Source organism: Dermochelys coriacea, chromosome 9 (assembly GCF_009764565.3).
Source record: "Dermochelys coriacea isolate rDerCor1 chromosome 9, rDerCor1.pri.v4, whole genome shotgun sequence".
NCBI lineage: Eukaryota > Metazoa > Chordata > Testudines > Dermochelyidae > Dermochelys > Dermochelys coriacea.
Window position 1 is genome coordinate 9,600,219 of NC_050076.1, and position 27,188 is coordinate 9,627,406.

At 42.5% G+C, this 27,188-nt stretch overlaps 2 protein-coding genes across 4 annotated transcripts in view; one reads left to right on the forward strand and one right to left on the reverse strand.

Moving 5' to 3' along the window:
- B3GNT5 (UDP-GlcNAc:betaGal beta-1,3-N-acetylglucosaminyltransferase 5) overlaps positions 1-5,947 on the reverse strand; it is a 32,778-nt gene extending 26,831 nt beyond the window's left edge. For all 3 annotated transcript variants that reach the window (XR_006274180.1, XM_038416045.2, XM_038416042.2), the window contains exon 1: positions 5,785-5,947. The gene's annotated coding sequence lies outside the window, so the exon portion shown is untranslated. The remainder of the gene's footprint in view (positions 1-5,784) is intronic.
- Positions 1-27,188, forward strand: part of MCF2L2 (MCF.2 cell line derived transforming sequence-like 2) — a 306,265-nt gene that overhangs the window by 202,935 nt on the left and 76,142 nt on the right. The gene's annotated exons all lie outside the window — the stretch shown is intronic.

The following is a 27,188-nucleotide window of genomic DNA, read 5'->3' on the forward strand; positions in this document are numbered from 1 at the left end:
ATAATAAGCTACAGAATACACAGGAAGGGTTGATACTGGCACCACTTTAGGATGGGGGGGGGGGAATAACTGTGGGAAGGTTTAGTGAAAAATGTATTAAAGGATTTGAAGGGAAGTTGGAAGAGAAGCAGCAGGGAAGTGAGCACTAAATATAAGCCGCAGGAGAGAAAGGGACAAGGATATGAGAGCCAAAGGATACAGAATGGGGGAAGGGAAAGGCATGAAGGAGACAGGCAGCAGGAAGGGGAAGAGGATTAAACAAGAACAGATGTGCATTATGAGAAAGTCAGGTTGGCAAATTAAACTTATCAAACAATGATGTATGCAAATATATGTAATTTACTCGAGGCCAAGTGACAAGTCTTAACACTAAGGCAGCTATACCAGCATTGGGAAGTTAGTCACTCCCATAAAGTCAGTAATCTGATGAAAATTTAGTTGTTGTATATTCCCTTAGTCTAGTTTGTAGAAGTATAAATACTGCACCCATCATTGTAATATGTAGGCACCAGTGCAGGAGGCTAGTAAAAAACATTGTCAGAAGCAGACAACAATTTTTACTTTGAAAAAAACAACAAACAAAAAAAACTTCCCTTTGATTAACTGTGGGATAATTGGCAGTTCTTTAGCAAATAAGAGGAGTAACGCAAGTAACAAGGGACCTTACATTTTTTAAAAGGTAATTCATGATAGTTTTAACAAGATGTTGCACGGGTGAGGCTATCTGGGAACAGAAGGGAACTGAACAGAACACATGGGGAGACAGGTTTTTCAGATTGAAGTCCCAGATTGAGTAAGTGTCTTAAAAAAAAAAATTAAGGCAATGCAGTAGTTTGATCTAAATCTCTTCTGCCCATGTCCCAGCCATCCCTGGGAAAGTTAAAGATGCCACTGGTGAAGGGACATCTCCCTCTACCACAGCCTTAGCAAAATAGGACCCAGTGTTAAAGATGGCATGGGGGCTATTGCTGAGTACAAGGTGACTGATAGGGATGCATCGTCCACCTTCCAAGTCCAGAATGTTTTCAGAGCTTGTTTTAGCATCCCTGGCAATTTCACAAGAACAATCATGTTTTGTCCAAGTTTTTGTAAAGAAGTCAGTATTTGAAGGACCTACTAGCCAACCAAGCCTGACCTGGGGCAGTTGACAGACTGAACTAGTATATGTGCTCCAAGGACTAGATGCCACAACACACTCTAATGTTATGCCACACAATAGATCTAAAAATGTAGATATGATGGGAAGACTGAGGTGATGCTGGTAAGAGGGAAATGTGTCACAAAAATCTGCCTTTTCTAGAACATTCCCCATTTGAGGGAAAGCGTCCTCAGGCTGTTAGATCAATCTGCAGCTCTTGGAAAAAAGTTCCCACACTGAGTTGCAACCCCAAATGGGGTCATTTCCTTAGCGGATGGGGTTGTGGCAATCCCAAGGATGGAAGATGCCATTTTATCAGTGGAGATCTTCATGTAAGCGCGACCTTGCACGCATCATAAGGTCATGCTGTGCAAAGGATGCCATTTTGTAAAGTAAAATAGCATCCTCCATGTGGCGTGGGATCGCAGGAGGCAATACATCTGAAAAGGAGGTCATGCAAGGACAAGGTTTGGGAACTGCTGTTTTAGGACTCTTCCATCACTATTTGGGCATCCACTTCCATCTGGCACTCACTTACTTCTGCCAGCAACCAGAAAATTACACCCACATCCTGTTAGACATGTGGCCACAGTGATCTATGTCCTCATGTGAGCACTGGACTTTGTTATAGTAACTCAGAGCAAAGCCACACACATGGTACAAGATGCAGCAGCCCATTTGCTTAGTGAACACATCTCCAACACCCAATCTATATATTCTGCACTGACTCCCCATTGAATACAGAGTTGAGAATGAGACACCTCAGACAAGAGTCCTCCACAGGATTACTCCTCGCTACTGGAGAGACACTAAAATTATGTAGGCCATGTAAGCAGATAGTAAGATACTCTGGGTACATCTTCGCTAGTAACGTTAAAGCGCTACTGCGGCTGTGTAGATGTGGTACCAGCACTAGGAGAGAGCTCTCCCAGCACTGAAAAAGAAAAAACAAAATCCACCCCCACAAGGGGAGTGGCTCCCAGCGCTGGTGCATGGTCTACACTGCCACTTTACAGCGCTGAAACTTGCAGCACTCGAGGGGAAATGGGTGTTTTTCACACCCAGAGTAAGAAAGTTGCAGGGCTGTAAAGTGGCAGTGTACACAAGGCCTCAGGGATACCAAAGCCTTGCTACACTTACCTTTTCTTTGCATTTCAAGTGCATCAGTTCCACCTGCATTACCATCGATGGATGTAGTAGTTTTGGCCACCCCAGGGACAATGCAGTGGAAGGTTTTAAGAAAAAGCTCAATGTTATCAAACTATGTTTTTGACAGGTGCCAGATGAAGCCCTCAATTAGGATCAGTATTTAGATTGCAAGTTCTTTAGGGTATGGATCTCACTTGTTTTCATATGTAAAGAACTTCACATGCTTTGGTTGCTGTAGAAACAATAGATGCAGTAGCCCACTGTTTACAGTATTTCAGACACTAAAATTCAGGAATTTCCACATACTTCTCCCCAGCCTTTGGGTAATTACTGTTCTGATGTTTTTTCCCCCCATAGTCATTAGTCCAGTTTGGCCAGGTTCAGATAGTGTGACCTGACTACCACAGTGGCCAGCATTTGGCACCAAACATCTTGCTTCTAACTAACAAACATTTCTACAGCAATTTAAGACAGCACAGTTAAGTCACATCTCTGTTCCACTAAAAGAGGCTCAAAGTTAGATTTTTTTACCTTACTAAGCAGTAGGTACAACTACTGAAAGTTATGGGTGCAGAGTTTTATTTATTTATTTTTGTTCACTTTAGTTGTCTTCAACAGTGTCTTTGTAACTAACATTTTTTTTTTAATAGCAGAAACACCTCCAAACTTCACACTGAAATCAGTCCAGCCTGGCAGAAAACTTGTCTCCAGACAGACACTAGTTATGAACTTTGAGGTTTTTCTGTGGGAAACCATGCTATCCATATGCTGCGTCACATCAGTGAGATTTTTAGCTGTCTTTTGTTCCCATGTATGGGCTAGCATTTCTATGCAAATTAAAAAAAAAAAAAAACCTCACAGGAGGAAATAATTTTGACTTTTAGAAGGAATTTTAGAATTCCTTCATTTTCTAGGATGACCCTTTCCAACTGCAATGAGAAAAAGAGATTGGTGGGGATGGGGAAAAAAAAAACATTAGAGATGATAGGACAGAAGAAACTCCCCCCCCCCCCGAAGTAATTGCAATGAATTTGGGCACTTACACACACTGCTGCTAGGAGGGACTGCATCATCGGACATAAAGGGTACTGTAGTCACAAAACTAACATGTTCTTGCACATGGGAAAAACCCATTGGGGCAGAAAGCTCACTGGTCCCAATCCTCCACTGCTGTGTGTGGCTAACTCAAAATAGTAGCTTTTTTAACAACCACTTTGCACAGGTGTAAATTAACTCCATGAAATGCAAGGCCTTAGAAAATCAGGCCTAGGGGGTTTAAATTGTCTAGTTTCCTAGCCCACTAACCATAGGATTACAAGGAAACCTAACTCTTGGCCATCCCAGGGGGATGGCCAGCAGAAGTTAGACTCTCTAAAAACTTGTAGGTCCCACAGTCTGCCTGCACTCCTTTCAAGGCCTCCACAGCTTCTTAGGGCACCCCTTTCTTTCACAGAAGCCCTGCTCTCACTCGGCACCTGTCAGCCATTTCAGTCAGGATTTCACAGAACAGAGGGGGAAGCTGTATGAAACAACATTGACCAGTTCAAGTCCCCAAGGAATTGTAAGCAGCCTTCCCGCCATTCCAACCCACAAAGACCCAATGCAGATTAGGATTTAAGAAAGATACTCCAAGACTTCCACCGTTTTCTATTGGCCCAGACCAAAGAGGGCTGCAAGAATTCAAGGCTAGCAGACGCCTGGTCTGCCCCGCCACACTTTCTGATCCACATCCCCCAAAACGTGACACACAAATTCCCCCCACCCCTAATCTGAAGCCATGAACGCCAAGCCTTGTCCAGAGGTTGTGACTAAGATCTAGAGGTCGTATCAAGAGGCACCACCTATTTCCACCTAAAATCCAAGTCCTTGCAACTCTGGCAGGAGCTGCTGCTGCATTTCATTCAGCCTTGTCTGCTCCACCCTAGAGGGAAAAAACATTTTCAACAGTATCCCTGCTCTGGAATTATATGGGGCGGTAGGAAAACCCGTCTAGAAAAATATATCACTCCATTAAGTTCTACAGGCTTTTACAGTAGCTTCTGTACCAACCATATTGGTTTTATCCATGGGAACATCAGCACACTTTGCAATCAAGATAGTGCTGGATGTGGTGACCAAGGCTGCTGAGCTAGCTCCGGGTGTGCGCTCAGCGCCGGTAGAGAGCAAACTGCAAGCACGCGGCCAGCCAGGGGCCCTGTTCCGTTTTTCCGAAGGAACAAAGGAGGTTACTGTGGGAACGCCCTTCCTCTCGGCTAGGGAACAAATATATCTACAATGCACAATGGAAACCTGTATTCAGACTGAAAAATCAGGTGTGCGTCCACATGCAATGCCAAAAAGTTTCCTTAGCCTAATTGCAGTGCCACTTTAATGCTTTTGCTTTGATCTAAAATGGAGAGGCAGGATTCTTTTGTCCACCCCTCTAAGGGGGGAAAAAAACAAAAACAAAAAAAAACACAGGTTTCTAAAGATTCAAGGAATACAAGTCTCTGGGTAGGAGAGTCTCTCTCTGAGTCAAACCGTTGCCTGTTTACTAGGAAGATTTCAGCAGCGCTCGGATGCGAGGTTGTATTTTGCAATCTACCTAGCAGCAAAGAAACCGAGCCGGATTTGCTTGATTTACTGAGTAGACGTAGGAACAGCAGCTGAAGTTTCTAACAGCAGAAATAATCAGAAGAGCTAGGAGGCTGAGAAGGATTAAGGGGGGAGGAAGCAAGGGATTTTCATACTCCACCGCCACTTTGAATAGCTTAGAGACCAACAAATGTATTAGAGCACAAGCTTTCGTGAGCCGAGGAAGTGACCTGTAGCTCACGAAAGCTTCTGCTCTAATACATTTGTTGGTCTCTAAGGTGCCACAAGTCCTCCTTTTCTTTTTGCGAATACAGACTAACACGGCGGCTACTCTGAAACCTTTGAATAGCTTGTTTCACTGCCGAGCTGCAACTTTCCCTCCATGGAAAGGGGAGGGGAGCCACAGAAAGTTTTTGTTTGTTTGAGAAGGGCGTTTAGAGGATCACCCATGAAGAGAAACAGCCCGGTCTGATTAGCTAACTTCTAGTATATTACATCGCTCCTTTAGCTGTCTACACTAGCTACAGCTCGACTAGACTCACTCTAAACTGAGCCCACTAATTCGAGCCCAACGTGCTGCAAGAAGCAGTTTGAAATGTGGAGGACGGACGCTTTTTTTTTTTTAAGACTCAGATATCCACTGCGAAGTTAAGAACAAAGAGGAGTTTGAAAAGGTAACGCTTGGAACAAGCGAGTTGTAGAGCGGGTTAACTCAGAACATGAAAACGCCGGCAAAGTAAGAGTGTAAGAGTGTGCGTTCAAGTTAGTTTCAGCTCGTGGTTTTTCAATGAAAGCCAGCGTTTTAAATCAGGGATCGCTTTAAACAAAGGCGGAATGTTTTCTAGGTGGCCTTTAAAAAAAAAAAAACAGATTACTTTCATAAACCAAGCAAACTTGAGAGAGAGAGAGAGAAAGACACTTACCCGACACAGAGTCAGCAAAGCTGGGTATTAGCTTTTCCCCTCTTTCCTTTCCCGATCAAATAGAAAGAAAAGCGAACAGCAAAAATCCCGGGCTCCCTGCCCTCTTAACCATTCACAGCTAGTCTGGCTCGTTCCCGTCGCCAGCATATAGATCAGTGAGGTCATTAGCCAATCAGCTTGCTCCAGAAAGCAAGCCGCAAGAATTTAGATGACAGTATCTCTTTCTTCCAAAATATTGCAGTTCCAGCATGGAGCTGTAGTTTCTGTGGCGATACACGAATCCCTTTGCTCTTCTCACAGACCCGTCAGTGTTTGCAATGCTGGGATTCCCCTGCTTGGTCCTCCAGATGCTTTCTGAAAGTACTTTTCAGGGGAAAAAAAAGAAAAGGAGGACTTGTGGCACCTTAGAGACTAACAAATTTATTTGAGCATAAGCTTTCGTGAGCTACAGCTCACTCAGGAGAGGCAGTAAAGCTATTTCACCCCTTACATAGATGCTGGAACTAGGGGTGCTGCCACACCCCCGGCTTGAAGTGATTTCCATTATATATAAAAAGAAAAGGAGTACTTGTGGCACCTTAGAGACTAACAAATTTGTTAGTCTCTAAGGTGCCACAAGTACTCCTTTTCTTTTTGCGAATGCAGACTAACACGGCTGCTACTCTGAAACCTGCCCTTATATATAGTTTGGTTAAATGGCTTTCAGCACCTCCACTATCACAATTATTCCTGTGTCCCTGCCCTTATGCTCTTTAACAATTTTGGCAAGCAGGAAAGAACGCTAAAAGATAAAATGTTCCCTTTCAAGGTTAAAAACATATGGGAAAATTGGCTTTCCTTGTGTAAGTGACCATACATTAGATCATTTACATGGTAAGACTTTGACAATCAGATTCCTTAACTTGGCATTGGTGGGGCTGGTTTATCACATTCCTCTTATTAGACAAGGAAACCAGTTTAACTTATTCTGGCTTTTGTGCACCAGCATGATGTTTCAATGTTTGGGTTGCAAATTCAGAGGGAGAGGAGTGTTTAGAAAAACTGTTTTAAAACTGATTTTAAAAAACCCATGGAAATATTTCTGTTGATCTTTCCTGAGCATCATTTTCAAAGGTGCCAGCTGCTGGTAACAGTAGGTGCCAAGCACTTTTGAAATTGACCCTCTGGTTTTTACAAAAAACTAAATTTAAATTGACCTGAAGGTATTGCTTTTAATTATTGTAGATCAAAGTTAAATTAATCTCAGACAATGATTGATTTGGATTAATTGGTTTAAAGAAAGAAAAATACATATAAATGTTTCAGATATGATTTTTTTTATAAAGCCATAAAACTGATTTTTGTTTTTAAAAAAATCACTACAAGATCTGACCCAAATTTTCTCACAAAGGAAAATACATAGGGGGGAAATACTCATTGGGATGAAGTTCAACTGTCTCTATAGAACTGTGCCAGGTGCTTTTGAAAGGAAATAGATGTGCTATTAAATGCCAAGATATAAGAGCACAGGTTTATTAGCCTATCTTTATTTCTTTCATATGACTATGATGTGGATAATACCTGACAGCATCAGCAACTTAATAGAGAACTTAATACTGATCATAATAATCCTTAGTGCTCATATACCCTTACAGTCTCAACAACACATCTGTGAAATAAGTGATATCTTCATGTTACAAATAGGGAAATGGAGCCAACTAGGAATGTTAATTGTCATGCCAAGGATACACAGCAAGGTAGGGGCAGAACCAGGGTGAGATTTCCTTTTCCAGCCTGCTAAATTATGTTGCTTTCCTTTGGTGGATTTTATTCGGGGAAATCTTTAAAGGCCTAAAGGACCTTTCACTTGTTTTTTTTTTTTTTTTTCCCTTCTGCTGTGTTTCTTAATATTACTAGGGCTTTGTATTCTCCTTCCCAGACACTTTTTTCTTCTGTCTGATCCTGTAGCAATACAAAATGTGATTCTTCGTAATGGCTAACTCTCTCTGTATGTTTGTAAAGTGCTATGTAATTTTACCATGCTATCTAAGTGATGTTTAAATAACAGTAATAGAGAAAAATCTATAAATAATTTAAAATACACTTTTCCTATCCCTCTACCCTCACCAATCTATTTTTTGTGATTTCTGTCAGAGTTCATAGGTTTGGTTATCTAAGATTAAAAAAAAGTTTCAGTTTCATTTCTCTTCCTTAATGGGCGGATTCATAGGTTTGGGCTATCACCTCTTCTGTTTCCTTTCACTGTGGAAAAAGTTTTATTTTTTTTTTCCCACCAAATGCATCTGATGAAGTGAGCTGTAGCTCACAAAAGCTTATGCTCTAATAAATTTGTTAGTCTCTAAGGTGCCACAAGTACTCCTTTTCTTTTTGGTACTGCTTGGTGATAGATTTCTGAAAAGTTTCAGATCAGTAGTTTCGCTAGGGAGACCAATTTGTCCTATTTTCACATTCCATTTAAATAGGTAAACTGAGAATAAATTAAAACAGTAAACTGGAACTTTCAACTGTGAAAACAGTGTGACTCATTTCTAATTGCTACTTGTAATCCCAAATACAACACTGCATAATAAGGCTCACTACACCCAGGGCTGGGAGGGAAGAATGTAAAAGTCACTGCAGCAGTCCTACATCACTAACAAAGGGGGAAATCCTCCACTGGCTAGCAAAGCTCCTGTTAAGATTGGTTTTGCACCATGAGGGTGGCAAAGTAATTTAACCCCTCAGACAGAGATAAACACCTACAAGATCTCTATCATGCATTCCTACAACTACAATACCCACCTGCTGAAATGAAGAAACAGATTGACAGAGCCAGAAGAGTACCCAGAAGTCACCTACTACAGGACAGGCCCAACAAAGAAAATAACAGAACGCCACTAGCCATCACCTTCAGCCCCCAACTAAAACCTCTCCAACGCATCATCAAGGATCTACAACCTATCCTGAAGGACGACCCATCACTCTCACAGATCTTGGGAGACAGGCCAGTCCTTGCTTACAGACAGCCCCCCAATCTGAAGCAAATACTCACCAGCAACCACACACCACACAACAGAACCACTAAACCAGGAACCTATCCTTGCAACAAAGCCCGTTGCCAACTCTGTCCACATATCTATTCAGGGGACACCATCATAGGGCCTAATCACATCAGCCACACTATCAGAGGCTCGTTCACCTGCGCATCTACCAATGTGATATATGCCATCATGTGCCAGCAATGCCCCTCTGCCATGTACATTGGCCAAACTGGACAGTTTCTACGTAAAAGAATGAATGGACACAAATCAGACGTCAAGAATTATAACATTCAAAAACCAGTTGGAGAACACTTCAGTCTCTCTGGTCACTCGATTACAGACCTGAGAGTGGCTATCCTTCAACAAAAAAGCTTCAAAAACAGACTCCAAGGAGAGACTGCTGAATTGGAATTAATTTGCAAACTGGATACAATTAACTTAGGCTTGAATAGAGACTGGGAATGGATGAGTCATTACACAAAGTAAAACTATTTCCCCATGGTATTTCTCCCCCCCACCCCACCCCACCCCACCCCCCCACTGTTCCTCAGATATTCTTGTTAACTGCTGGAAATAGCCTACCTTGCTTGTCACCATGAAAGGTTTTCCTCCTTTCCCTTCCCTGCTGCTGGTGATGGCTTATCTTAAGTGATCACTCTCCTTACAGTAAAAAGAAAAGGAGTACTTGTGGCACCTTAGAGACTAACAAATTTATTAGAGCATAAGCTTTCGTGAGCTTATGTTGCATCCGATGAAGTGAGCTGTAGCTCACGAAAGCTTATGCTCTAATAAATTTGTTAGTCTCTAAGGTGCCACAAGTACTCCTTTTCTTTTTGCGAATACAGACTAACACGGCTGCTACTCTGAAACCTCTCCTTACAGTGTGTATGATAAACCCATTGTTTTATGTTCTCTGTGTATGTATATCAATCTCCCCTCTGTATTTTCCATCAAATGCATCCGATGAAGTGAGCTGTAGCTCACGAAAGCTTATGCTCTAATAAATTTGTTAGTCTCTAAGGTGCCACAAGTACTCCTTTTCTTTATGATGATTTCTGAAAATCTTATTTCATCATATGAAAGAAAAGGTTCTACCAGTCCCAAAGGATCAGACACATTACCTCCCAGGTTAATGAATGTTTCAGATCTTACCCAAATACACGCTACAGCCAATTCTTTTTAACTAAACTAAAAATTTTGTTTTAAAAATCAATATACATACAGACATGAGTTCAATTCATTGAGGTTAAGATTCATAGCAGATATGGTGAGCTTTGTAGTTGCAAAGAGTTCCTTTAGAATTCAGTTAATAGGTTATAGTCCGATGTCCAAATATCATATTCAGGGCGTACCAGCATAACTCAGTCTTGCGACTCAAACTTCCCCTGATGAAGCCAAAGCAGATCTGAGATGACAGAATCAGGACCCAAGGATCTCTTATACAATTTCATGTCTTTTGACAAGTTGGAGTTCCTCAGGGAACAAAAGGTAATTAGGATAACTTTGAAGGAGGTCCATCACGGGTATCTAGCTATACGAATTAACATAAGGCCACTTGCTTGTTCCTCCAGCATTCACAATATATTTCAAAGAGAGATGAATACCAAGATATCCCATGTTCACAATTCATTTAAATGATTGGATGTTCTTTTGAGCTTTGAATTATCAGAATACAGCATAGACAGGGACTGTTGACTCCATTGTCAACCCTACTCATACATATGTAAATACACAAAAACACAAACATTATCTCCCCACATGTCTTTTGAGGGTTATTTATTTTGCAGGATGTTTAACCCTTTCTAGCCATGTTTCACAGGTTGCTACTGAAGAGGTTTGTAGCTTACCTGCCTCTGAATATGCTGCTTTTACTTTGGTCACAACTTCTATTGGCAAGATCTCACCTAGGCTCTGAACTTCGCTTTTCTACGTGTTAGTGCTGCCAATCAGCCACCATTCTGGCCTGTGAACTGATTTATTTTGAGCATAGCAACACCTGTAATGAAGGTTGTAACTGTGTTTATACATACATACGTGTGTATAGTTTGTATTTGGGGAATTTTGGGATCGCCTCTGTTGATAAATTTCAATCACATCATTAGTTCAGTTCAATACATTCCTTTACTATTGAATAATGACTCAGACTGGAGCATTGTAAAGAAGTGTTATTGGGCAAGGGACAAGCTCAGCACCGTATGGTGGCATGTCCTGCCACCAGCATAATTACTGCTTTTCAAAATAAGTTCTGGGAGACACAAGACTTCTGTGTACTATTCTCACCTCTCCCGTTGTCTTATTGTGTGTCCTCAAGCAATTCACGTAAGCTCTCTATTCTTCCCCATTTATTAAACTGAGATAACAGAGAGGGGCCTGAAGTTTGTTTATATCCGGAGTCAAACCTGTGGAGTATTGAGATCCAGGATTTTTGGTCAGGTTCATCTTTAGTCATACTTTTACTCTTAAGTGTAGCAAGGCACTACAGCTGCAAAATTTGGATCTGGATTTAAAATGGAACTTCCTCTAAATTTAGAGATGCTCAAATGAATGGATTTTGGATCAGGTCCATCTTTCATAACACGGATCTACCGCTTAAGAAGATATGTGAGGATTCATATAACTCAATAGTGGGTACAGTCCTATGGAAATGGCTAAGTATTATTTCTGAACTTTGAGTGCTGGAATGAGTGCATTGGACAGAATTCTCGGGGGGGGGAGGGGTGGAAGAAAAGGTCTGTTTTTTAGACTGAGACAGTTGTGTCATGTTTCCATTCTGAATTAGTGATTGCAAAGTTGCACTGATCTTAGTTCTGCTAAATTGGTAAAATTAGGCCTGGACCAGTGCCAAAAAAGGCCTATTTAGTGCAAGGGACCAATGAAAGCATTATGGTCCAATACTTGTGATAGTCACCACAGTGTTCACTAGGAACTTTGTGTTTTAGGAGAGAGAAGCTAGGCTTGAGCCAGAGATAGCTGAGCCCCCTCTTCTACCTGGAAGAAGTGAGGTCCCTGTGTAGGGGTCCCCTCCCACCCCCAGCATGCAAATCTGGGAGGAGGATCTGGAGAAATAGGTTTACACTGTAATATAGTACTGATTTGAATCTGGTTAGATTTAAGGTGATTTTTCTTTGGGTGATTGAATGTTGGAGACAGAGGCTTCTGGGTTGAGCCCTAAAAGTACTGTTTTTATATCTACCATCCCGTCCTGTGAAAATCCAGCTGGTTGAGAATAAAGACTTGGAGTCTAGATCTAATGTAAAAAGAGCACTATGTGCTTTGTTGTTTGACCTGAAGATCTGTCTTCTTTCATGAGACTTCTTTCATCTAACACAGCTGCTACTCTGAAACCTTCTTTCATGAGACTCTGTCAAAGTCCAGCCAGCAGGAGAGACTTTGAAATCCACAGCCAAATATAGTATATTCAGATTTATTGCCTGCTCTCTGTAGTCTCTCCTAAACCTGCAAGCTTTGGTACAGATTTTTTTGTTTTGTTTTCAGATAAGCTTGCTTGTCAGGCAGATTGACTCCAGCATTCCCAACTCTAATTACAGCCTAATGGGTTAGGAAAACCTTTGAAGTGAAGTATGTGCTGCAAGTTTGAGAGATCTCGAGTCAGACAGAGTTGGGTATACAATAACAAAATGGGACTACATTCTTACTGACATTTTCAAGTAGTTGTGGGCAGTTGGGGGGGGGTGAATTTCCATTCACAGAGGAGATAGTAGTAGTAGTAGTAGTAGTATTTATTTATTGGTATTGTGGTAGCACCCAGAATGAACTAGATCTTATAAGACAACAAAATTGTTACCCAAAAAAGCTTGCAGTCTGAACAATGGATGACACTGACGGTCTCACCATACACGATATTTCTTATTCAGACCATCTTACCCAATCACGATATCCAGAACAAGCTGTCACTTCTGCTGTTAACTCTGGCATCTGTTTTCTACTGGACAACAAGTTTATTTTGAAACACTTCCAAAATTCCTCAGCCCATCTTTAGTGCAAATGTGCCGTAGCTAGGTCCGTCCTTGCACACTGTGGAATGCAGCCTGCCATGCAAACATCAGAGAATCAGATAATCTGTTTGTTTGCGGAAGTCACACCAAGAGACTAGGACCACAATAAAAGAAGTTTGTTTTAATCTGTGTCCCTGAAATGTTTGGTTTACATGTCAGAGGCATTTGAGACCCCACCACGTACCCAGTATGTAGGGAATATGCTGCCTGGGGAGTGGAATATCCCATCCACACACGATGATCAATAAAGTGCATCATTATGAGCCTCTCTATTGAATTCAGTTCCTTGATTTAAGGAGCTACTCAATAACCAGGGACATACCAGGTTGGGTTGGGAAGAGATGAGCCATCTAACGATTAGAACACTGCATTTCCTTTTCAGAGACTCATCCACTTTATTTCACACATCAAATACTTCTCTTCTCCCTTAGGCTTCAGTTCATTATTTGCCATGCGTCAATTATAATACTGTTCTCCGGTAAACTGTACTTCGCCCAGCCAGCAGACACACACTAGATTTCACTAAGGTTTTAACTCTCTCTCCAATAATTATGCAGTGTTATAATAGCCGTGTTGGTCCCAGGATATTAGAGAGACAAGGTTGGTGAGGTAATATTTTTTTTTATTGGGCCAGCCTCTGCTGGTGAAAGAGATAAGCTTTCAAGCTTAAACACACAAACACACACACACATCAGCAGCAACCCTTTCTTTGCTGGCTATAGCTTAGGCACACTACCTGTGTCTGCACTAGAAATTACTATGAAATCTCCCCCTGATGCAGCTCCACTACTGACAGCAACATTTGGGAAACTAGAGTAGACAGTGTAGCAGTGTTTTTAATCTCATGCTATCTAAATAAAAGATAAAAATGCCAGTGACAGCCTGAGTCCTCCCACTGCTACTCCTCCGAGCTGCACTGCTGGCAGTGCAACAGTTGGAGATGTCTCATAAAGCGTGTAGACAAGTCTTGTTTTAAATCTGTCACTCCCTCTGAGCCTGATAAGTCCGGCTTCCTGACCTTTGTGGTGTTCTTATTCTTCCAGATTCACGGTGGACCTTAACTTTGTAGAGTAGGTGACTTGGTTCAAGTAATCTTCCAAGTTTAAGAAATCTTCACTCCTCTTATACCTTTGCAGCCTTGACGAACAATGCCTTTTCCTCTTTAGCTAAGGGTATGTCTACACTATGAAATTAGGTCAATTTTATAGAAGTCGATTTTTAGAAATCAATTTTATACTGTCGATTGTGTATGTCCCCACTAAGCGCATTAAGTCAGTGGAGTGCATCCTCACTACTGTGGCTAGCATCAATTCATGGAGTGGTGCACTGTGGGAAGCTATCCCACAGTTCCCACAGTCTCCGCTGCCCATTGGAATTCTGGGTTAAGCTCCCAATGCCTGATGGGGCAAAAACATTGTCGCGGGTGGTTTTGGGTACGTGTTGTCAGTCTCCCTTCCCTCTCTCCCTTCCTACCTCCCTCCCTCCATGAAAGCAACTGCAGACAATCATTTTGCGCCTTTTTTCCTGAGTTACCCATGCAGACGCCATAGCACGGCAAGCATGGAGCCCGCTCAGCTCACCTCTGCTGTTGCAAGCATTGTAAACACCTCGCACATTATACTGCAGTATGTGCAGAACCTGGCTAAGAGATGGCAGCATGAGGACGATTGGGAGGAGGACATGGACACAGATGTTCCTGAAAGCACGGGATGTGGCAATTGGGACATCATGGTGGCAGTGGGGCTGGTTGATACAGTGGAACGCCAATTCTGGGCCCGGCAAACAAGCACAGACTGGTGGGACCGCATAGTGTTGCAGGTATGGGATGATTCCCAGTGGCTGTGAAACTTTCACATGCGTAAGGCCACTTTCCTGGAACTCTGTGAGTTGCTTTCCCTCACCCTGAAAGATGAGAGCTGCCTTGACATTTGAGAAGTGAGTGGCGATAGTCCTGTGGAAGCTTGCAATGCCTGACTGCTACCGGTCAGTCGGTAATCAATTTGGAGTGGGCAAATCTACTGTGGGGACTGCTGTGATTCAAGTAGCCAATGCAGTCACTGACGTTCTGCTATCAAGGGTAGTGAAGATCATAGTGGATGGCTTTGCTGCAATGGGTTTCCCTAACTGTGGTGAGTCGATAGACGGAACACATATCCCTATCTTGGCACTGGACCACCTTGCCAACCAGTACATATACCACAAGGGGTACTTCTCAATGGTGCAGCAAGCACTGGTGGATCACAAGGGATATTTCACTGACATCAACATGGGATGGCCGGGAAAGGTGCATGATGCTCACATCTTTAGGAACTCTGGGCTGTTTGAGCAGCTACAAGAAGGGACTTACTTTCCAGACCAGAAAATTACTGTTGGGGATGTTGAAATGCCAATAGTTATCTTTGGAGACCCAGCCTACCCGTTGCTCCCATGGCTCATGAAGCCAAACACAGGCACCCTGGATAGTAGTAAGGAGCAGTTCAACTATAGGCTGAGCAAGTGCAGAATGGTGGTAGAATGTGCCTTTGGACATTTAAAAGCTCGCTGACGCTGTTTGCTGACTAGGTCAGACCTCAGCACAACACACGGTGTTTATGTGACCATCATTTATTAGCACCGTAGTGTCCAGGAAGTGGATCTCTTGTGTGGACTGGTCCAGGCCGAGGTTGATGGTGGGATGGAAATTGTTGAAATCATGGTGGAATTCCTCAAGGGCTTCTTTTCCATGGGTCCAGATGATGAAGATGTCATCAATGTAGTGCAAGTAGAGTAGGGGCATTAGGGGACGAGAGCTGAGGAAGCGTTCTAAGTCAGCCATAAAAATGTTGGCATACGGTGGGGCCATGCGGGTCCCATAACAGTGCCACTGATTTGAAGGTATACATTGTCCCCAAATGTGAAATAGTTATGGGTGAGGACAAAGTCACAAAGGTCAGCCACCAGGTTTGCCGTGACATTATCGGGGATACTGTAGTTCATCTTTGGCTTGTAGTCCATCTTTGTGTGGAATGTTGGTGTAGAGGGCTTCTACATCCATAGTGGCCAGGATGGTGTTTTCAGGAAGATCACAGATGGATTGTAGTTTCCTCAGGAAGTCAGTGGTGTCTTGAAGATAGCTGGGAGAGCTGGTAGTATAGCCTGAGGAGGGAGTCTACATAGCCAGACAATCCTGCTGTCAGGGTGCCAATGCCTGAGATGATGGGGTGTCCAGGATTTCCAGGTTTATGGATCTTAGGTAGTAGATAGAATACCCCAGGTCAGGGTTCCAGGGGTGTGTCTGTGTGGATTTGTTCTTGTGCTTTTTCAGGGAGTTTCTTGAGCAAATGGTGTCGTTTCTTTTGGTAACCCTCAGTGGGATCAGAGGGTAATGGCTTGTAGAAAGTGGTGTTGGAGAGCTGCCTAGCAGCCTCTTGTTCATATTCCAACCTATTCATGATGACTACAGCACCTCCTCTGTCAGCCTTTTTGATTATGATGTCAGAGTTGTTTCTGAGGCTGTGGATGGCATTGTGTTCTGCACGGCTACGGTTATGGGGCAAGTGATGCTGCTTTTCCACAATTTCAGCCCGTGCACGTTGGCGGAAGCACTCTATGTAGAAGTCCAGTCTGTTGTTTCGACCTTCAAGAGGAGTCCACCCAGAATCCTTCTTTCTGTAGTCTTGGTAGGAAGGTCTCTGTGGGTTAGTATGTTGTTCAGAGGTGTGTTGGAAATATTCCTTGAGTCGGAGACATTGAAAATAGGATTCTAGGTCACCACAGAACTGTATCATGTTCATGAGGGTGGAGGGGCACAAGGAGAGGCCCCAAGATAGGACAGATTCTTCTGCTGAGCTAAGAGTATAGTTGGATAGATTTACAGTATTGCTGGGTGGGCTAAAGAAACCACTGTTGTGGCCCCTTGTGGCATGTAGTAGTTTAGATAGTTTAGTGTCCTTTTTCTTTTGTAGAGAAGCAAAGTGTGTGTTGTAAATGGCTTGTCTAGTTTTTGTAAAGTCCAGCCACGAGGAAGTTTGTGTGGAAGATTGTTTTTTTTATGAGAGTATCCAGTTTTGAGAGCTTATTCTTAATCTTTCCCTGTTTGCTGTAGAGGATGTTGATCAGGTGGTTCCACAGTTTCTTTGAGAGCATGTGGCACAAGCTGTCAGCATAGTCTGTGTGGTATGTAGATTGTAATGGATTTTTTACCTTCATTCCTTTTGGTATGATGTCCATCTGTTTGCATTTGGAAAATTTCCATCCCACCATCAAACTCAGCCTGGACCAGTCCACACAAGAGATCCACTTCCTGGACACTACCCTTTCAGTGAGAAAGTTTTTTTTTATTTCTAATGTCCAGCCTAAGCCTCCCTTGCTGCAATTTCAGCCCGTGACTAGTTGTTCGATCCTCGGCGGATAAGGAGAACAATTTATCACCCTCCTCTTTATAACAACCTTTTACATGGTTGAAGTCTGGAATCAGTGTTCTCTTTTCCAGACTAAACAAACCCAATGTTTTCCGTCTTTCCTCATAGGTCATGTCTTCCAGACCTTACATTTTTTTGCTCTTCTCTGGACTTTCTCCAGCTTTTCCACATCTTTCCCTAAGTGTGCTGCCCAGTGATGGACATGGTATTCCAGCTGAGGGCTTATCAGTGCTGAGTAGGTGAAAGAATGATTACTCATGTCTTGCTTACGAGACTTCTGCTCATGTACCCTCGAATGGTGTTTGCTTTTTTTCCTCTCTGATCATCATGTTGTTGACTCACGGTAAAAAACAAAATTTTGACTTTTAAAGATAAGAGGCTTCAACAGCGGCTATTGGAACTGAGAGCTGAACAAGAAAAAGTGGGAGACAAAAGATTGAAAGGAAGGAAGTCCCGTGCAACAGAAACAGAAATAGCCAAAATGAATGTTACCAGTGGGATGGAGCTGGGCCGGAGGGAAAAAAAGGTTAAAGTGGTAACTTAGTGGTTTACTGGAAATACTCCATAACACGACAACACCCACCAGCTTTGGTCCTAAAAATGAATGTCCATTCTTTCTCTCAGGGGATCATCAACAAGTGGATTGTTAAAAATCTCAGTATCTAGAGCTCTTAACAGGGTCAAAACCAAGTGGTCTCAGGTTTCCAGTTGGGGAGTCGAACTGAACCCGAACCTTACCCTGAAACTGTTCAGAGAGGATTTTTGAGTGAACCGGAACTGAACTGGAACTGAAAACCTCTCAGTTGTATTCAACCCGAACTGGAACTGAACCCAAAAATACAAAAACTGGTAACTGATTCAAAATAAGAGGTTCAATAATGAGACGCTAAGGTGGGGCCTTTGGGGATGCTGTGGCAGGGTGTCTCTCTGTTCCAACCCTGGAGAGAGAGGGGCAGAGACTACACTTCCTAGGAAGTCATTGGATGAGATGAGAAGACGGGGAGAGAGTGGTTCTGGGATTAGTAGTTCTCCTGTCTTTTATGCCCAGGTGGAGGACTGCCCAAAACCTCCTAGAATGCTTCCCTCTCCTCTTCGACTCTTCTCTGCTCCTGCTTCCTGCTGAGTGTTTGTTCCTGCTATGCAAGTCAGAGTAGATAGGGCATTTTCTGGGCTGAAATTCATTTTGTCACCTTAGCAGGCAAATATGACTGACAGAATTCTGGAGGATGCAGTGTGTGCAAATACCTTGTTTAAAAAGTGAATAATTTTTCTGCAATGAAAGAAATCTTTATCATTGTTTTCTTTTTCAGGAGTTATAATGCAAACATAAGAGCACAAGACATTAATCTCCAGGAAATGTATCTGAACTGGTTCAAAGTGGATATACTGGTTACCCAACAACTTAGTGTCTGAACTGAAACTGAACGGGAGAGTTAAGAAATATTGATAAACCCAACCCGGAATTGAACCAAAGTTTTTAACAGTTTGACTCCATTTCCAAACCTGAGATGCAAATTAAGTTTAATAAGGTCAAAGCTTTCACAGAGGCATCTCTTTCTTATGTGCAGTAGTATAGCAAAAATCATAGGCCTGGTCTACATTACAGAGTTAGGTCAATGTAAGCCGCGAGAAGTAGAGCACTTAAGTTGATGTCCTTAGGTCATTGTAGACACTGCATTGCTTACACAAACTGTGGCTGCCTTTCAGAAATCATCCCACCATGCCTCACCCTGGCAGTTAAATTGGTGCAAGAGCTCCTGGTGACGGTGTGCACCGCTGACACAAGGAGCGTAGCGTGAACATGTAAAACCGCAGTGGCTGTACATCAACATAACTTAGGTCGACTTAATTTTTTAGTGGAGACTTGCCCTTATTGTCTTCAGTGGGAGCAGAATCAAGCCCCAGTAAAATTAGCACTTTCAATTTTCAAAGCAGTTTACAATTATTAATTGCCACCAAGATAGTTGCTTTTAGGAGGGATGTTTGGCATTCTCTCCTCATGCTAATAGTTCATTTCCTAGTTCAAAAACACTGTCCACTGTCCAACATTCAAGAGACACTTATGTCATGGATCAGTCCCACATAATCTTCTCTCTAAACAGGGGTAAAAGATCTTCATGACTACTAACAAATTCATTCAAGTGGAACTTTGACTTTGGTATCTTGTAATTATAGACACAGAAAGTTTCTAGGAGTCCAGTGACACCTTAAAGACTAACAGATTTATTTGGGCATAAGCTTTCGTGGGTAAAAAACCTACTTCTTCAGATGCATGGAGTGAAAATTACAGATACAGGCATAAATATATATTGCCTATGGTGGGGTGGTTACTCGCTCCTGCCCTGTGGGGCTTAAAAGCCAGCCCTGGGAGAGAGCCAGGGCTGAGGACAAGAGAAGCTAGGCTGATTGGGGAAATGGCCACAGCTGGGCCTATAAAGGGGTTGCTAGGCTGAAGCTTAGCCAGAGTCTCTCTCTGTGTTCAGAGAGGGAAGGGCCTGGCTGCAGGAACCTGAGGGAGTACCAAGATTGGAGCAGGGCGGAGGGGGAAAGGCCTTGGGAGCAGGGGAGCTCTGGCCTGGAAACCCCCAGGCTGCGAGGCCTAGATTAGGACCTATTAGGTACTGTGGTTGCAAGGGGGCAGCCCATGGGTAGACAGAGGCAGCAGTCCAAACCCCCTCGCCTGTGATGTGGCACACTGCAGAGTGGTACACTGCAGTTTGCCCCAGGGAGCGGGGCTAAGCGATGACTGGCAGTAGGCAAGACTGAGGCGAGGTGGGGGTAGTGGGTGGGGGTTCCCCAGGGAGGGGAGACCCTCAGGGATTGTTGGGGTTTACTGCCAGGGGGCAGCACCCCAGTGGGAGGAGGCACTGGGTCCTGGGAGGGACTGGGGCCAGCGGTAAGGTTGATCACATGATGGCAGAGGGCGCTCCAGAGGCTGACGAGCTAATTCCCAAGGACAACCAGCAGGAGGTGCTGCCAGGTGAGTCCAGCTCTATTACATGCCACATGAAGAGAAGGGAGTTAACTTACAAGTGGAGAACCAATGTTGAAAGCCAATTCAGTTAGGGTGGATGTGGTCCACTCCCAATAACTGAGGAGGAGGTGTCAATACCAAGAGAATTTCTGAAGATCTTTCTTTGGGACTTATTCCTCTTTCCAAATGACAGAAAGAGATTTTGTTGAAGAATGATGTCTATTCAGTACGGACAGTTCCTGATGAACTGCAGCATTATATTGACAGATATACACATGGCTGCGCCTGAAACTCGAATGAGAAGAAATATCTCGGTTGTAGTTGAATCTCACCACAGGTGCCACTGTTTTTACACTCCGTGCTTTTGCCTTTTCCAAAGAGACTGGATCCCTTTGCATATAAGAAGTTGCCCCACATACAGTGCTCTCAAAGTAACTGGCCACAGGGAACTATTTTATATCTCATAATTAGCTGACTTAATCAGCAAATAGTTTGGTAATAAGCAATCAAATTAACTACATCAACTGAAAAGAGGATGGGGAGCCAGGAACTACCAAGTCCTAATCCTGATTCTGACACTGTGATCTTGGTCTGTTAACCTCTTTACCTCAGTTTTTCCATCTGTATAGTGGTGATAAAAATATTTTCTGACTATCTAACCCACACACACCACTGTGCTAGTTGAGCATTTAATAAATAATTAGTTAAAGTCAGGGGGGAAATGATATCAAAAGTCCTACTTATTGACTTTAAATATCTATTGTGCTGAAGTAAGCTTTCCTTGGCCCTGTTATGTAAACCACATATTGAATGGATTGTCGTTCATGCTTGTCGACTTGATATATGCTTCCATATGAAAAACTCCCTGCATAACTGAGGGGACAATTCAGAGATGATGGATAAGGCCAGTTCAAATGGTGTGGCCTTATGTGCCCTGTTCTGGCAATGTCTGCATCCTGACATTTTCAGTATTTAAAACCTAACGCTAAAGCTAAACAATCAACATTGGCCTAACTATGCTCCCACTTTTCATCTTCAAATTGCACATATCTACGACTGCACAATGGACTTCGCCCGGCACGCTGATGCTCTACCCATCTGCTTCTTGAGGGCTGAGGACTAGGCAGCTCTAACACAACCAGATAATGCAAATGGGGCAATCGAGACAAAGTGAAGTTAAGAGACTTGTCTAAGGTTGCAAAGGAAGGCAATGTCAGAGCTGGGAATAAAATTTGGGCATTCCTGACCCCAGTGGAGATAAGTTCAATTTGCAGATTTTTTTTGATCCTCCAGTTCCAAAAGTGGACTAGGATGCACTGTGCGGGGAATTTAACAAAGTAAGGACTCCCAGGTATGAGATTATTCTCTAGCTCTCTGCTGAAGCATATGATGTCTCTCCTCCTCCTTAAAGGTTCAAGGCCTTGGATGACACCTCTAGCAATAAACTTGACCAAGTAAATTGAATGGTTCATTTGTCCTTTGAATAAACAACAAGAATTTCCCAAATCCTCCTTTTGGGACTTCACACTGTTCCATGCCAGAGCTTGTTTATACATACTGTAATTAGTGCCTTCATTGTCAAATCCTGTATAAGCAGGTGGTAATGCATGTACCCTCTGAGTCCAGTCTGGTGACAAACAATGGAGCCTTTGGATAGCAAAAGAGAGAAAGCATCAGCTCTGTTTAATCCTGTTTATCACTGCTCTGATGAAGGAAAACAATGTATTTATATGGGAAACACTAGAACACATGATCAGTAAATGCATGACTGGTTTCAGTGCACCTGCCTTGTTAGCTGAATAGGGAAGGTGATTCACTGGTAACCACTCCTCCTAAACAGGTTTCAGAGTAGCAGCAGTGTTAGTCTATATTCGCAGAAAAGAAAAGGAGTACTTGTGGCACCTTAGAGACTAACAAATTTATTTGAGCATAAGTTTTCGTGAGCTACAGCTCACTTCATCGGATGCATTTGGTGGAAAATACAGTGGGGAAATTTATATATACACACACAGAGAACATATAAACCTCTGAGTGCACACTGCATATCCAGTTGTCACAGACTTCTTTCCCAGACACCTACCCACCACACCCCTGCTTGAGGATGGCCTTTATCTTGTATGCTGAAATTGTTATGGACTCTCCAGTTTACAACACCAGAGAGTGTGCTCACTGGATTATTTTAAATTTAAAACATGGGAATGCCCTAGGTGCCAAGATATGACACCCTCCTCTTTGTCCCAGCTAATGAGGACTAACAGATGCACCTTTAATGTGAGTTCAAAAGGCCAAGAGTGAACTCTCTTAAATTGTGCAGTCAGAGAGGATTATCAGTATAGGATTTATTTACAAGGCCAAACCAGAATGGAAGAAATAGCAGAAGAATGTTAAGTGAAAGGGAACAGTGCGGAGTTGCTTGTCCCCTACACAGTTCTTACATTGGAAAAAATAATCCCAGTTACACATATATTATGATGAGTTCTAGATTAGCTGTTACCACTCAAAAAAGAGACCTTGGAATCATCATGGGGAGTTCTCTGAAAACTTCAGCTCAATGTGCAGCAGCAGGCAAAAAAGTTAGCAGAATGCTAGGAAGAATTAGGAAACAGATAATAAAACAGAAAATATCATAATCCCTCTTTACAAATCAATGATGGGACCTCACCATTGAGTACTGTGTCCAGTTCTGGTTGCTCCATCTTAAAAAGGATATAGTGGAACTGGGCAACAAAGATAATCAAGAGTATGAAATGGCTTCCCTAAGAGGAGAAACTAAAAAGATGAGGACTGTCTGATTTAGAAAAGAGGCATTAATGAGGGATATGATAGAGGTCTGTAAAATCATGAATAGTATGGAAATGTGAATAGAGAAGTGTTATTTACCTTTCCCCAAAAGACAAAAACCAGGGTCATCCAATGAAATAAATAGGCAGCAGGTTTAACACAAACAAGAGGAAGTATTTTTTACACAACGCACAATTAACCTGTGAAACTCACTGCCAGGGGATGTTATGATGGCCAAATGTATAAGTGGGTTCAAAAAAGAAGTAGATAAGTTCAGGAAGAAAGGTCCATCTGTAGGTATTAGCCAAGATGATCAGGGATCATGCTCGGGGTGACCTTAACTTTTTGACTGCCAGAAGTCAAGAAGGGATGACGGAGCAATCTCTCCAAAAATTGCCCTGTTCTGTACATGCCCTCTGAAGCTCTGGGTGCTGGCCACTGTTGGAGACAGGATACTGGGCTAAATGGACCATTGGTCTGACTTAGTAAGGATGTTCTTATTGCACAGGGACATAATCAAGCCTTTATCATTGGATATTATATATTTAATTGAAGGTTTAAGCAGACCAGACAGTGAAGATCTGAAAGACCATAACAGAAAAATAAAGAAGATGAAATAAAGAAATGCTGATCTCTACCAGGAACTCAGTTGCCTCTGGGCTCAGTTGACTAGCAACCCAGTGAGGTTGGCTGGGCCCTATAAACCTGCACTAACAGACGGTGCTCCCTGATTGATCAGAAGAGTCAAGAGATCATCATTTAAGCCCTGTAGCAACAGCTGCACAGTGGCTGCTCAATGCGTTCCATGCCCGCAGCTGAGCCAGACCTGCTTCCTGTCCACCCTGGCCCCCCCCTTGCCTGCTCTGCTCCAGCCCTAATCCCTCCCTAATCCTCTGAACTCCTGATTCCTAACTCCTGGTTCTGTCTCCTGACCACACCTTCAGCTCCGCCCTTTGGTTCTGTTCTGGCTCCTGACTTGTGGCTTCAAGCATTGGCTTGCCTCCTGACTACACCTCTAGTTCTCTTCTCTGGTTCTGCTTTTACCATTAGCCCAGACTCCTGCTCCGACCACTAGCTCTTACCACCAACACCTGGGTGTGTGACAATCACAAAGTCCCATTGAAGACAATGAAGAGACTCCCAGGGAATATATATAATGCCCACAAAACCACTTAAACATGTCGTCTTCTGGGATAACCAGACAGCTCTGCAGTGGAGAGAATGGGAAATTTTGGCTGAGTGAACAAGGAAAATCTCTCCTCTAATAGAGAATGCCTATTGATATCCGTGCATGAAGAGCACACATACAGTAACATAGAGTAACCTGCATGGTATTCACTTTACCTTTCTTTGAAGGAGAAAGGACAGTCATCTATGTTTCTGGTCTCTCCACGAAGTAAGGCAGCATGGAGAGGCAGCTGCCCGAGGAGTTGGGCAGCCAGGAGCAAGCCAAAAAATATCCTTTCACTTCGCCCAAAGTGGAGAAGTTGGTCCAATAAAACATTACCTCACCGACCTTGTCTCTTATGGGGTGATGTAAAGATTCGTTAAATAAGTTGTGTATAGCACTTTGAATATTAAAGTATTTATTATTTGTAATAAATCTGCGTGGTATGTTTCACCTATAGAATTAAATAAAAATAATAAAATTAAATTGAACTGAAAAAAAGTCTGTCAGATTCTGTGAGGTGCCCGGAATTTTAATGGACATATCCCAGGCATCCCTGCAGAATCTCCACTAACACAACTGTTTTGTCGTATGGAGAATTGTAGCTTTAAATGCTCTGCCTGGAGATTACTCTCCAAACAAGATTAGAGGGAAATTAATAGGTAAATGTAAAAAAATCAGGGTTCATACAGTGAATATTCAAAAGAATGAAGTAAAGAGCTGACAATCTCTATGTAAACTATGATCCAGAAAAGAGTCAAGCTTTTCAAACCATCCTCTTCTGTTTAACCATTTATACATAGTCAGACAATAACATGTTTTAAAGGCTTCCTTTCCTGGTTGGACTCTTCTAATTTGTGCCTTTGAAAGGCACTCTACCATTGTCTGTCTATCACGGCAGGTTACGAGGAAACCAGCAAACCAGTAATTTGCTTTTCAGATTGACTTGTAAACTAAGTGTCTGCATCATTTCAGATTCAGACCTGGTAAAACCTGCTCTGTAAGAGGGCAAATGAGGTATGGAAAATCTGCGCCCTGTTTTCAGGTAAATCAGCATCACTGCGCGCAGTATGCAAATACATAAGGTTCATCTGTTATGACCTTATCCAGCTTCCCAAATGACACATTTATGCACTGATATCTTTACACAATGCAACAGTTCTTTAAAAATCTATATTGTGAATATTAAATAAAACCCCTGAAGCTCCCAATTCTGCTGCACAGACCCAGACCCTTGATTTTCTCTTTAGCATGTAGTGACTTTTTATTCTATTTTTAGGCCTTCCCTAAAAGAGAGAGCGAGAGAGAGAATTGGAGGTTTCTTTAAAATGAGTTAGTCTTAGAAACTGATTCAGAAACGATATTTCAAAAATCTGATTAGTGGGGACATGTTTCAAAAACTTGCGTTCAAATTCTGCAATCAAAAGACCACTAAAATAAACTTGGCATAATTCTGCTGGCTTTATGAAGTTACTCTAGATGTACACAAATGTAACAGAACAGTTCCTGGATCTTGGCCTCTAAAGTGTGCCTACAAAAACCACATTCATGTGTGTGGTTGGATGTGCAAAACCCACAGTTGTGTACAAACTGTCTGAGTGTGCATTTTAATAGGAGTTTGCATATGCAAGCACCATTTTGCTCATGCAAATAGGGGGTTTGCCCATGCATTTATCCATGCACATGATGTGCGTGTGCATTTCTTCTCAGGCCATATTACTTGTTCAGTCTTCATGGACAATTTAATTCTTAGCTTCTCCACTGAGACTGCTAGCAAGGGTGCCAAATGTGGTGCTGGTCCAGTGTGAACTAAACAGGGACCACCCAACTCCTTTCAAATAGGCCATCAAACAGTCATCGGATGGTAACAGCTTTTAGCCACTAGTAACCTTAGCTGAATTTTAACTGGTCCTCTGAGACTTATAATTTAGATTAATTAGGTTTACTAGCCTGTGGCTTGGACCTGTCTTTAATGGTTGTCTCCAAGACCTATCCATATGCTGTCTTCATTATTTCTTTCTAATTTTATTATCATTTGCAACATTAAAAAGCTAGCAAAACATCAAGGTGAATGCTTGCACTAAAAGAAAGATGCAGAGTAACCAGAAACAGCTTTATTTGTTGCAACTAGTAAGTAAAGCAAGTCGCACTATGTTCTTAAAACACTTGGTCCAAATACCACACTCAGCTCTCCGTGTGCAGCTCCAAGTGAAGTCCACTGGAGGTTTATGTGTATAATTTGATGCAAAACTTGGCACTAAAAGCAGAAGCCTGGCACAGAGTGCCTGGCTCAAGTCAAAAGGAGTGTGCACTCAGGAAAAGGTGCACAGGCCTGAAGATCCCTTTATAAACCATTACTCCCATATTCTACAGTAATCACTCAGAACACAGGAGTATCCCTGATCTAAAATGGGGTATTTTATACCATCACGGTAGAATATTGAAATACAGCGATACTCAGATTGAGGCTCGTGAGCTGCAAGTGGCTCTTTAATGCATCTCCTGCAGCTCTTTGCAGCACACAATATTAAAACACAGTGTGATTTAATTATTAACCAATCAGGATGCTTTTACTATGTTGTTAACCAATTGTAGTTGATAAAATAATAATACTTGGTCAGTCATTTTGCTATGAGAATAATATATATATATATATATATATATAAACTGAATATTTCCCCTGTCAAAGTGTTTACATATGAATACATAGTACTAGAGTAAATGAAACAATGAATTCCCACTACTATGGCTCTTCTGGGTAATGTTGGTTGCTAGTTTTGCTCCTGGACCTTTGAGAGCTGAGTATCACTTCTGTAGTATATCTTTATAAGGGAGGGATGGAATTTGAACCCCAGCATGCAGCCAGTTGAGAATAGTCCTGCAGCCGCTATCATAGGCACTGAACAAGATTAGAAGAGGTGGCCCATTACTTCCCATGCACTGCAGCATTTTGGGCCAGATGATCCACACTGTGTGTAGAAGATCAAGTGGCTCAATTCCCAATCTTTGCTTATTGAACTCTGCTGAACTCCATTGCAGTGTTGG